Here is an 11,752-nt window from a genome sequence, read left to right on the forward strand (position 1 = left end):
TTTATGCTTTTTTGTTGGTATAAGATTAAAGTGACTTAACATACCATTTACTAAAAGAAAAAACAGCAACTGCTAAAAATGTGTGGGACAGCCCCACAGTGGCAGGTCATCCAACTAGCAGTGGAAATCCACCCACGAAGGCCCTGGACCGTCTTTGCTTTTGTTTCTGGGCCAAGTCCCATGGAAGGGAAGGTGGTTCTCCATTTAAAACAGGACTATGGTGGGTCTGAGCTGAGGGCTTTCCCCATCCCACGGCCCAGGACCAGGATGGTCCCTCAGCTTACTGCCCCCATTGAGAGATGATGTTGCTGTTTAATTTTCAGGGTTTGGGTCTTGTCTCCGCTATTGCCGAGGTCAGGGTATCAATGTCTCTTTTTCATGGCCCACAGATCACATACTCAGAGCATCAGTGACTATCGATTCATTGAATGCCTCATTTAAGCCACATCATCCGTTATTAAGTTGTGTAGGAACATGAATTCCTACAAGTCAAATCCATTTAGAATTTAGATTTAGAAATTTAATATTTAAAATAGGCTATTCTATTCCCTAATGGAGACCCCTTCTTAAAAATACATTTTATCATTACAAAAATAATCCCACTGTAAAAGAAACAAACCACACAGAAGTACATGGGGTTGAAAGGACAGGTTCCCCTTGCTCCTCCCGCCCTCCCCCTTCTCAACCCTCCCTCAACACACAAGCACACACACTCACATGCACACACACATCCTTCCCTCTCACCCCTGCTGCTAGCTGGACAGTCACTCTTACTTGGAGCTATGTCCTTAGAGCCTGGAACAGTGCCTGTCCCACTCATCCACAGTGGCACTCCATCATCATCTATTCAATACACAGCGTCTGTCCTTCCAGATGCTTCTACACCTTATTACCTACACATGCATAAAAGGAGTCATTCCATACAGTCTACACTAAGGAGCAGTGTTTTCACTTAATACACAGGCACTTCTTTTAAAGCAACCCTCAACTATTTTATGAAGTGAAGGATCCTACGGCATTCTGGGGTGGGGGGGAATGGGATTCTTAGATTATTAACTTTTTTATGGTAAAGAATTTCAAAAATACACAGAAGGGGCCTGAACAGAATAACGAACTCTCAGGTATGGTCACCCAGAGCCAACAACCATCCAACCATGGACAATCCTGCCCCTCCACCACCCCACCCCACCCCCACCCGTGCTGAGATCTGAAACAGATCTCAAATGCTGTATCATTTCCTCTGAAAATAACTCCAGTATCTATCACTAAAGGCTAAAGATTGCTTCAACGTAACCTCAATGCTGTTTCTAAGGAATATAATTATCCTTTAAAATCATCATTCACTCAACAAATGTCCAACTGTCTCATAAATACCATAATTTTTGAAAGGAGTGATTCTTGGGTCAAGAATCACTTTCACGCAGTCTCTACTTTCATAGACAGCATCTTGAGACTATCACAGCAAATAAGGGACCATGTCCCAGTGGAGGATCACAAGGCACGCTGGAAGGCAGTTATGGGGGAACGACACCTGGGCTGCTGTGATGCCTGGCCCAGGTACTACCCTGCCAGGTAAACGTTCATGCACTCGGGAAGGGTCAGGCAGCTGGAAAGTGAGCCACTCCAAGGAACTGGGATGAGCCAATTTGCCTATCCCAAAGGTCACCTTAGTTGACGTACCGAAAAACACCATCCCAGCTCCAGGCGAGGCCCACTTACACACTGTCTCCACTTGACTGAATCAACAGTTATTTCCTCTTAATAAATCTCCACTTCCCCACATCACCTCTTGACAGCAGGCAGGCTGAAATGGCCATGAGTTGTGCTGAGTGAGTCTCCAGTGCAGAGGAGCCTGCCCAACCGGCCTGCTCTCGGGTGACGCCCCGCGACATACTCAAGTGGCCACGGGCCCTAGTGGCACGGGTGGAGCTGGGGAGGCTGCACTTGCCAAGCCCCAGGAAGGACGGTAGTCTTTCTTCCAGCAACCACCCTCAACAGTCAACTGATGGCAAGTTCATTTGTATATTTTTACATGGCCAGCTTCACCCCACAGCACCCTGCAGGCCTGGACAGTTACCTGGCCACTGCTATCACTCTCAGAAGAGCCTGGGGATGGGGGACTGGGGGCACTGGGAAGCACCACCTGCCACATCACCTTCCCAGGAGTTCTTTTGATCAAACAAATTCTTAGCATGAGGGGAAGGTTGCTGTTAATTATGGAACAATCAGAAAGCCAATTCATTTACACAGCAGCAGGGGCCTAACCCAGGGACACTGGGGACTCCTGCTGGTGGGGAGGGAACATGGGTCCAACCTGCCAACCGAAGAGCTCTGGCCCCAGGTTCATCAGACAGAACAAGGGGTTAGGAAGAGGCTCCTGGCCACCATCCCGGCCGAACGCCCCCTCCCCCCACCAGAAATGGAACCCAGAGGGAGGGGAGGGAAGCCTGGGCCTGTCCATGCTCAGTGTGGGAGAGGCAGGCTCCCTCTAGAAGCACAGAGGACCAGCAAGAAAACCATTGATCTCTGCAACACATTATTGATTTTGCTATGTGCTGGCACCAGTGGATGGTCCTCCCCCCTCACTCAGAACCAGCCATTAGTGTGCACTCCCAAGCACTGGCCTAGACATCCCTGCCTGGTGTGGGGAAGGCACTTGAGATGAAACCCGCCTTGGCTGACCCACAGGGAACAGACCACGAGTGAATCATTAAGGAGTCATTAAGGTCATCTCCCTGCCCCCAGACCCACTGGACAGCTGTGTGGTGTGGCGTTGCCCCCTACTCCTGAGCCGGGGTGGATGCACCATCTGCCGGGACCCTGAGCAAGCCTGCCAGAGCACCCCGGTTACCAGTGGAGGGTCTCTGACAGGTTGTATTTTCCAACAATCAAAGGGAGTCAGTTCCCATGTCAGCTCGGGGTCCTGTAACATGGTGAAAGAGTGGAACTGGGCAGGGCTGCCTCTCAGTGCCAGCAATTAGTTTTTATTTCTTTATTTGGTTTACCTGCTGGTTGTATTACAAACACTTTTTTGTTCAATCTGAAGGTCCAGCCTCTTGGGGGGGACAGTCCTTGTCCACAGAAATACCCCAGCGTGTCCCTCACCATCCCCTCATTCTTGTAGGTTTTATCCCTGGTGCCTGGAGTACTCAGAGCAGGCCTGCTTTATTTTTCTTTATTCTTGCAGACGTTATGCACAGACACCAACGGTTCAAGTGACAATCGGGGCATTATCTCTACCAGAATCCTGGCCTCAGCACTGGCCGAGGCAGTCTGTTTCTGGGACACAGTAAACATTCCCAAATAACGGCCCTCAGGCAGCCAGAAGGCAGGCCGCAGGCCTGGGGCAGATATGAGGTGACAGGTCACCGATGTCACTTTACCCCTTGGAAAGGAAACTTCCGCTCAGTGGCGCCTAGTGGATTTGAATAGACTCAGAACAGGGGAGCCAGGCACTTGGCCACAGTCACCAAGTCCTAGATGTGCTTAACATAAAGGGAGGTTTTCAAATCAAAAGCAGAACAACTTCGCATGGCAAACGCTCCAGAAAGCAGGTCCCTGCCCTTGACAATGAGGCCTAGGCCTCATTTTCGGTGAACTGCTCACCTCCAGACTCCCATGCACCCCACCTCCAATACTAAATCAAATAAACGAAGAGGATCACCACGACCCAACTCTCTTTTCCATGTTTGTATTGGCAAAACCCCAGTGGATTCAGCCTCCTGCAGCTCACCAAGCGGCTGCAACAGGTGCAGCCCTGAGCTAAGGCTGCTGATTCTCCTTGGCTGTTCTAGAATCACGCAGCCAAAACCCTAAAGGAAGCCGAGGCCTGCAGCATTCATCACCAGGGCCCCGACCTGCCCCACCTGTCTGAGTGCGCGGCTCCGGGTCCAGCGCCCAGGATCCGCGGCCTCGGAGACAGAAATAGAAGCCGCGGGGCCTGGCCAGGCCCGAATGGCCAGAGTGGGGCGGGGGCCGGGAGGACAGGATCGGCGGGCCTGGCCGAACGCACCGCCCCCGCCCCTGGGCAGGGTTGGCCACGCGCCCCGAGCCCCCAGCGCCGCCCCAAAGCCGCCGAGCCACCTGCGCGCCGGGGCAGGGAAGGAGCCGAGCAGGGGAGGGGTCCTGGGGGTCCAGGGTGGAGACTCCGGGAGGGGTCCGGGGAGGAGTCAGGGACCTCCGGGAACGGGACTCCGTGAGGGTCCGGGGGTCCGGGGAGGAGTCACGGGGCTTCGGGTCGGGGTCTCCGGGAGGGCTCTGGGGACCGGCCCGGGGAGGGTCTCGCCGCCCCCACGCACCTGCCCGGCCCGCGCCCTCCCTCTGCCCAACGGCCCTTACCTGGCGCGGTGCGTCCTGGCCGCGCGGACCAGAGGTGCCCGGCCCAGAGAGCGCGGGCGTAGGAATGATGGCGGCGGCGGCGGCGGCGGCGGCGGCGGCGGCGGAGGCGGCCGGCTCTCAGGCCCGGCGCGGAGGGGCGACGCGGCCAGGCTGCGCGGGGATGCTGCGGCGCGCGAGGGCGCGGAGGCCGGCGCGGGAGGGAGGGCATGGGGTGGTGCGCAGGCCCCTCCTCTGCTCCCCTCCTCCCCTTCCCGCCTCCTCTCTCGTCCCTCCCCCTCTCCCCTGCCTCCTCCTACTCCCCGCCCGGCTCTCCGCCCTCTTCCTCTCTCCCCTAGCCTCTCCGTCCCTCCCCTTTTCCCTCCCCTTTCTTCACCTTCCTCTACTCCTCCCTGCCCCCCTCCCCCGCTGGCCCGTACCACCTCCCACCTACACACTTTCCCTCTGTCCTCTTCCCTCCCCATCTCCCACCTTCGTCTCCTATCCCCCAGGCTCCCAGAGGCTAACCCCTGCCCTGGCCAGTTCTCTGCTGGGTCCAACACAGGTTATGGTGAAGTGCCCAGTTGCCCCCTCCTCACCACCTGCTAATGGAGCAGCTTGCCCCATCTGGGAGCCTGACCTGACCCCACCCTTTCCAGGCCCCGCCAAATCTCCAAGGTTTCTCCCGCAGGGCCTGGTGCAGCTGTGTTGGGGACCTGCACACTGTGTGGACAAAGCATGTGGGCTCCCAGGACACTTGCTCCTTTGCTTCCAAGCAAATCTGATTTGTATAAGAATACTCCAAACCAAACCTCCTGCTATTTTTCCAGGGTGAAGCAGGCTGGTACCAATCTAGGATTTGCTGCAGCCCTTCTGTTTGCCCCCATGCCAACTGTGTGTTTTGTGTTCAACATTTGCTATACCCCTGGTGACACACATTTATACTAACCCACAGGTTTGAGGACCTAGGTACCCTCCGAAGACTTCTCCAAACCTTTCTGCCCTGGAGAAAGAAGTGACAGGTCTGGAAGGTGGCTGGCCTGGCCAGTAGGCCTGCTGAGGGATGCTGTCCAGAGAAGGGGGTACAGTTCCCAATGAATGAGCCAGGATTTCCCCATGAGTAGGAGTCAGGGAGCTCTGTCGCGAGGCCTGGCCATAGATCTCCAGGCTGCAGGCACACTCCCAGGGCACCTGAGGCCGCTTTCCTGATACCTACAAGCCACTGAGAGCCAGGGTGAGAGTTTTAAAATGAAGCCATTCCTAAATGATCAGTAGTAGGCCCGAGAGCCTCACTCCCTTCAGGGGCCAGTTGCCTTTCCATGCTGACATTCCAAGAGGCAGGCCTTAGGGCCAGTACACTGATGCAGGGCCAGCAAAACTAAGATGGTGAAGCTAGTGCCAAGAGTGCAGGTAGGGGTTGCCAGGAGCTCACCCCCTTACCCTCTGTAGGTAGAGATCATGACCTGGAATCTGGAATCTGATAGACTCCGGTTTGAGTCCTGGCTCTGATGCTTCCAGGGTGACCCTGTGAGCCCTGTCCCACCCTTCCCAAGGTGAAGATCTCTCCAAGCGTTGCTGAGCATGGAGGAGAGAATCTTGGGTAAAGCCCCCAGGACCATGTGGCCCACATTCATCGTTGGCTACTCTTATGAGAAAGACATGGGGGAGATGTCCCTTCCAAGCTGTCTTCCAGTGGGAGAAGTCTGTGAATCTGTGTTCACCATCTAATTTGGAGTAAAACTTGATGGGAAGAGATTAGGGCAGGGCTGTTTTAACAGCATCCTAGGCCCCAAGAAGGGACCCGTTCTTTGGATCGGTAAAAGCCAGTATTGCAGAGCTGGGGCGGGGTGGGGGTACTCTCCTGTGCTCTTCACTAGTGTGACTCATCCAGAACACGGTGCCCTTGCTTGGGGTCTAAGGACAGCCACCAGCAGGCTGTAGGAGTTGTTGGTAATACGGATGGAATTAGTTGACACATGGGGAGCCTTCAGTCTGGAAGATCCATGTGTGGAGCACAAGATGGTGGAATCCAAATATTTGCAAAGCTGTCCGGGAAGAAGGATTACCCTGCGGGGTTATGAAGGGCAGAACGAGGACAGATGGGTGGAAATTAGATTAGAGAGTCGATTTCCTCCCACTTGTGAGTGCTTCCTGGCAGATCTGCCTGCCAGAGAAGCATGTCCTGCAGGGCCAGCGTCTAGACAGGTTCTGGGACCACCACGGTAAACTGCTGGAGGGGACCTGCAGAAGGGCTGACCCCTGGAACCTCTCCCAGCTGTTAGACCATGCCACGCTGTCTTTAATAAGGCAACTGCACCCCTGCCTGCTCCCTCTGCAGACAAAGCAAAGGTTGGCCAGGCAAAGAAGAGACTGAGCACGCCTGACACGGAGCCCATGCTTCCGGCTTCAGCACCTTCGACAATCAAAATAAACCTCTCTTGACCTGTTTCCTCATTTGGATAAAGGAGATAGGGGTGGATTCAATGAGATGACAGCACTTTCCCACCACCCAGCACCTGGGAGGGACTCATCCGGATCACACAAACTGACCCAGTTTGTCTTTTCGTTCTTGTTGATGTTTTACATTCTATTATGGGACATTTTAAACTCCTTCAGAAGAATAACCAAAGGAACCCTGTGGACAGGGATGGTAATCTTGTGTCACTTTTGACCCACTCCCTGCCCCCCTCCAATACTAAACTGAAACACATCAAAGACATCCTCTCCACCAATTTGTCTTCCAGCTTCCCCAGAAATGCCAAATGTTTGGATACTTAGGTCATATTCTGTGAAGTCTCTCTACATTTCCTGTCAGAACCTTGATGCATCTCTGTGTGGATGAGCACAGTGACTGCCTAGATGATATTTAAATCCCACATGAAAAGAAACTCTGTGTCAGTTTACAGGGCACCACTACACTGGGCTTCCACCATGGCCCAAGGGACATGAGGAGAAACACCCATTTCTCCACCTCTGCTCCTCCGTGGGCAGTGGAACTTGTGTGTGGTTGGTTGGGAGCAGTTTTAAAGACCGCCAACACGGTGAGTATTTGAGCAAAGGAGGAAATGTTTTCTAGAAGAGCTGGCCCTATGCATTTCACCTGCAGCTAAGGGTACAGCCCCAGAGCCCAAGCCTGTGAACAAGGGCTTAGCACGTGGGCTGCCAAAGCAAAGGGCTGTGGCCCCGGGAGAAACGGGCCCTGGGGGCTGAGGTGATGTCTGGGTAACCTCTGCCCACTTGCTCCCAGGTCCAGGGAAATGTCTTTTGTTTTGTTTTTTTTAACACCAAAAGTTATTTACTTTTTCAGTTTTACCACCAAGGAGTAATCTCTCTTAAACATTTATGTCCTTTTATCCCCTCACATATCTGAACTATTTTTTTTTATTGAGGTGTAGTTGATTTACAATGTAGGGTTAATTTCTGCTGTACCGCAAAGTGATTCAGTTATATATATATATATACATACGTTCCTTTTTATATTCTTTTCCATTATGGTTTATCACAGGATATTGAATATATTTCCCTGTGCTGTACAGTAGGACCCTGTTGCTTATCCATCCTATATATAAGAGCTTACATCTGCTAATCCCAACCTCCCACTCCATCCCCGCCAACCTCCTCCCCCTTGGCAACCATAGGTCTGTTCTCTATGTCCATGAGTGTGTTTCTGTTTCAGAGATAGGTTCATTTGTGCCATATTTTAGATTCTGCATATAAGTGATATCATACAGTATTTGTCTTTCTCTTTCTGACTTACTTCACTTAGTATGATAACCTCTAGTTGCATCCATGATGCTGCAAATGGCATTATTTCATTCTTTTTTATGGCTGAGTAGTATTCTATCGTGTATATACTACATCTTCTTTATTCATTCTTTGGCTGATGAATATTTAGGTTGTTTCCATGTCTTGGCTATTGTAAATAGTGCTGCTATGAACATAGGGGTATGCGTATCTTTTTGAATTAGAGTTTCGTCTGGATAAATGCCCAGGAGTGGGATTACTGGATCATACAGTAACTCTATTTTTAGTTTTCTGAGGACCCTCCATACTTTTTTCCATAATGGCTGCACCAACTTACATTCCCACCTTCTGAATGTGACCGAAAAGTGCTCCTGGGATGCATGGGACCAGGCCTCCGCTGTTAGCGTGTGTGGCAGCTGATGGCATGGCTGTCACCCCACCCCTCACTGTTCCTTCCCCCACTCCAGAGAAGGCCCATTCCTGGCAGCCTCTGTAAGATGAAGGGTCCTCACGGGTCTCCACTGGGCACCTCATTATCAGAGCACCTTCTTCAGCTGGAGAGGGAATGGTCAGGGCCCCCAGTACTCTCCGGTGCCATTGCTGTCCTGGGACCCCCACAGAACATGGAGCATTCGTCTCTTGAAAGCTACATTCCAGCAGCAGCATATAAATGAAGGCTTGGAGCTGTCCTCATTGTTCTGTGTGCCTCGAGCAGTATTTTAGCTGTCAGAGCACTAAGTACTAACTCGGTCTGGTTAAGGGGTGTAACCTAGGCCTCATGCACACTCTTCCCCAGCACTTTCCCTGTTGCTAAATGAAAAGCATGGTTTATCAAGTCTTCCTTTGCCTTATTCATGGAGTGTAAATATTCCTGAGAGCAGGGCTGGTGAAAGCCGCTGAGTGCTACCCCAGTTGGAACAAGGGAGAGTGGAAATCGGGGACGCAGAACAGGATGCTGGCCTGCTGCCCTGGCTGACCATTAACTTTAACCAGAGCTGGTGTCCTCAGTTGACCTGCAACAGCAACGCCTTCCCGACCCCCAAAGGCCACCTACGCCACCAGCTGCTCGAGCCACAGCACTTCCCTGTGACATCCGGCCTCTGGCAGAGGACCATCAGGCATTACAGCTGGAACATCATTTCTCCAGCCCCACCCTCCCAACCCACACCCTGGGCAGAGCAGAGCCTCCCCTCCTGCTGTGATGTCACCTTGCATGGCTCTCAATCACCACCTGCACCAGGCTTCGCTACAAATGTTTCTTGCTGTGTTTCTCTTTTAGTCTGGTCTTCATTTTGAGCTCCTAGAGCTTAGTGAACTCTTGACCTCTTTTCGGAATATGCTTTGAAATGCATAAAGTAAAATACAGGATTAGAAGGGAAACCTATTATACTGAAATCCGGTTATCAAAATATCTCAAAATGTGATCCATTTGCTTCATTAGTTACCCACTGAGTAGCACGCTCTAGCAGCAAGCCTGATGACTAGTAATTCTGAAGTCGTGACAAAGCTGCCCAGTATTTTGAGATGTGACGTGAAAATATCTGTGATTTCTGCTGGGCGCAGGTTGCACATTTAGCTAACGTGACTGCATTCTGTTGCCTGCATTGATATTTGAATACAATTGGTTAATGCCAGTTAGAGATTAGTGGGGTGGGGAGGCAATGTAGTTCTTTCCCGTGGATTCCATCCGTATGGACCCTCCAAAGTCTATCCAGATTAAGAATTACCATTTTAAAGGGAAGGGATTTTGGATCCCCTGCATCTAGCACAATGCTTGTATAAAATTGCCCTCAAACATGTTTATTGCATTAATGAAGGAGACAGGACTCTTGGTTGCAAGTGACACAAATTCAGCTCAAACTCTAGGCTCACTTACATTTAAAGATACTGCAGGTACAGCTAGATCCAGGGGCTAAGATACCATTGGTGGCCTTCGTCCTTTCACTGACTCCTTTCCTTCTTCTCTCTGATTGACTCTGGTTCTGCTTGGGTATTGGTTTCACTCTCCTGCCACAAGGCCACTGGCAGCCTCAGTTCAAAATGATGACAAAGATTCTTTCTCACCAGACTACGCGTCCCATGGAAGGACTTTGGTTGGTTTTGTTGGGTCTCCTGCCCATCCCTATTCACTATCTGGACCTGGGTGGTGGTCAGCCGAGTATATACATATGCCAAAATTCATTGAGTTCTGCCCTGAGGACTTCTGTACTTTTATGTCATAAGTTATACTTCAATCAAAAATACAAAATGCGAAAAAGGAAGAAAAGTGTTATGTAGTTAAAAATGGTGGTGCACTCAGCTCTTGCTAGAGGGTTGGGCGAGCGTCCCACCCCCACTGGATCATTCCTGATGGGCAGAGGCACCGGCAGGTGGAGTTGTGTTCCTGACACCCCAGGGCTCGGGCTTCCCAATACAAACATGCAGGCAGGGTATGCTGGCCTCATTTGTCAGACAGGAAACCGGGTCAGGTCAGTTTCGTTCGTTCTTCACTGGTTATGTCCTTCTAAGGCAGGATTTGGACCCTGGTGTTGAGACTTCCTGGTGGTGCCTGTCTACACACAGACGTGTCAGAAGGTTTTGTGCGAAACCAGGCACTGATCAGACCACGTGATGGGTAAGCTGCCTGCCCCGAGAACTGCAGGCAGCCCCTCAATCTCATGCCCACCTTGACTACCCTGGGGACAGGGAACTCTGTGATCCAGACTACCCTCTGATTAATCAGGGATTTAGAAGGTACAAAGAATTAGTCTATGAAGAGAAAAGTCGAGGACTTCATTGCCATTGTTCTATCCCCCAGGTTTCTCTGTCTACGACTGTTTACTTAGGCCTTCTGGAGATTGACAGCATTCCTCTCACAGCATCTCCAAGCTTCACTTTCATCGTATCTGTTGGAGGCACTCACTGAATGCTGAGCATACTGTGTTGTTTATTTCCCCAGCAGGTTAGAGGAAATAGTCCACTCTGAATGAAAATACCACATGCCCACAAATGACAATAACCTACCTGTTATGATCCAGTTTTGAAAGATTATATGAAGAAGCAGAACTGAAAGATCCTTCTCTAAGAACTCTGGAATTGCTAGCAGAAATCAAAAGAATTTTCATTTTTATTACAGACATAAAAACTGTTTTCAAATCAGGCCGTTGTCTAAGCATTATGAGACCATCAAACCCTCCACCGTCCTGGCCCCCGCCATCCGGCTGTCCACATGCTCCCCTCCAGAGACAGGACAGCCCTCCCCAACGCCAGCATTCATGCCTGCTTGCAAAGTGCTCAGTGGTGTTTTATTTGACAGAATCAAAATCATCTTGAAAGAGAGTATGTTTGCAAAGATTGAGTTTTAACCAAAATCAAGGCGAAATGCTCTATTATTGAGGCAAAATGCAAGAGTAAATGAGACATTTAGAAGGAGATGCTAGTGAAAACTAATTTCAACAGAAAGCCCTCTACAGTGTAGAACTGCATCATTTATGCTTTAAAGTTATTATGCAAACATCTCAAGAGGAGTCAAATTAAATAGAAGTAAACAAAATAAGAGATGACAACCCTCCTTTCCCCCCCCATTTTGTAGCACAATCATTTTAGCATTTTGGTGCTTTTTCTTCCAGGCCTTGTTCCCCCTCAAACAAACATGTAAATATGCACATATTCTTTTAAAAGTTCTGGTATGAATTTATCTCTCTTGCTTTCTGTT

At 50.7% G+C, this 11,752-nt stretch overlaps 1 protein-coding gene across 2 annotated transcripts in view; it reads right to left on the reverse strand.

The window, feature by feature from the left end:
* Window positions 1-4,476, reverse strand: part of SEMA4D (semaphorin 4D) — a 118,710-nt gene extending 114,234 nt beyond the window's left edge. For both annotated transcript variants that reach the window (XM_060301217.1, XM_030832495.2), the window contains exon 1: window positions 4,339-4,476. The gene's annotated coding sequence lies outside the window, so the exon portion shown is untranslated. The remainder of the gene's footprint in view (window positions 1-4,338) is intronic.
* Between the last annotated feature and the right edge of the window lie 7,276 nt (window positions 4,477-11,752).

The sequence above is a fragment of the Globicephala melas genome, chromosome 6, assembly GCF_963455315.2.
Source record: "Globicephala melas chromosome 6, mGloMel1.2, whole genome shotgun sequence".
Taxonomy (NCBI): domain Eukaryota; kingdom Metazoa; phylum Chordata; class Mammalia; order Artiodactyla; family Delphinidae; genus Globicephala; species Globicephala melas.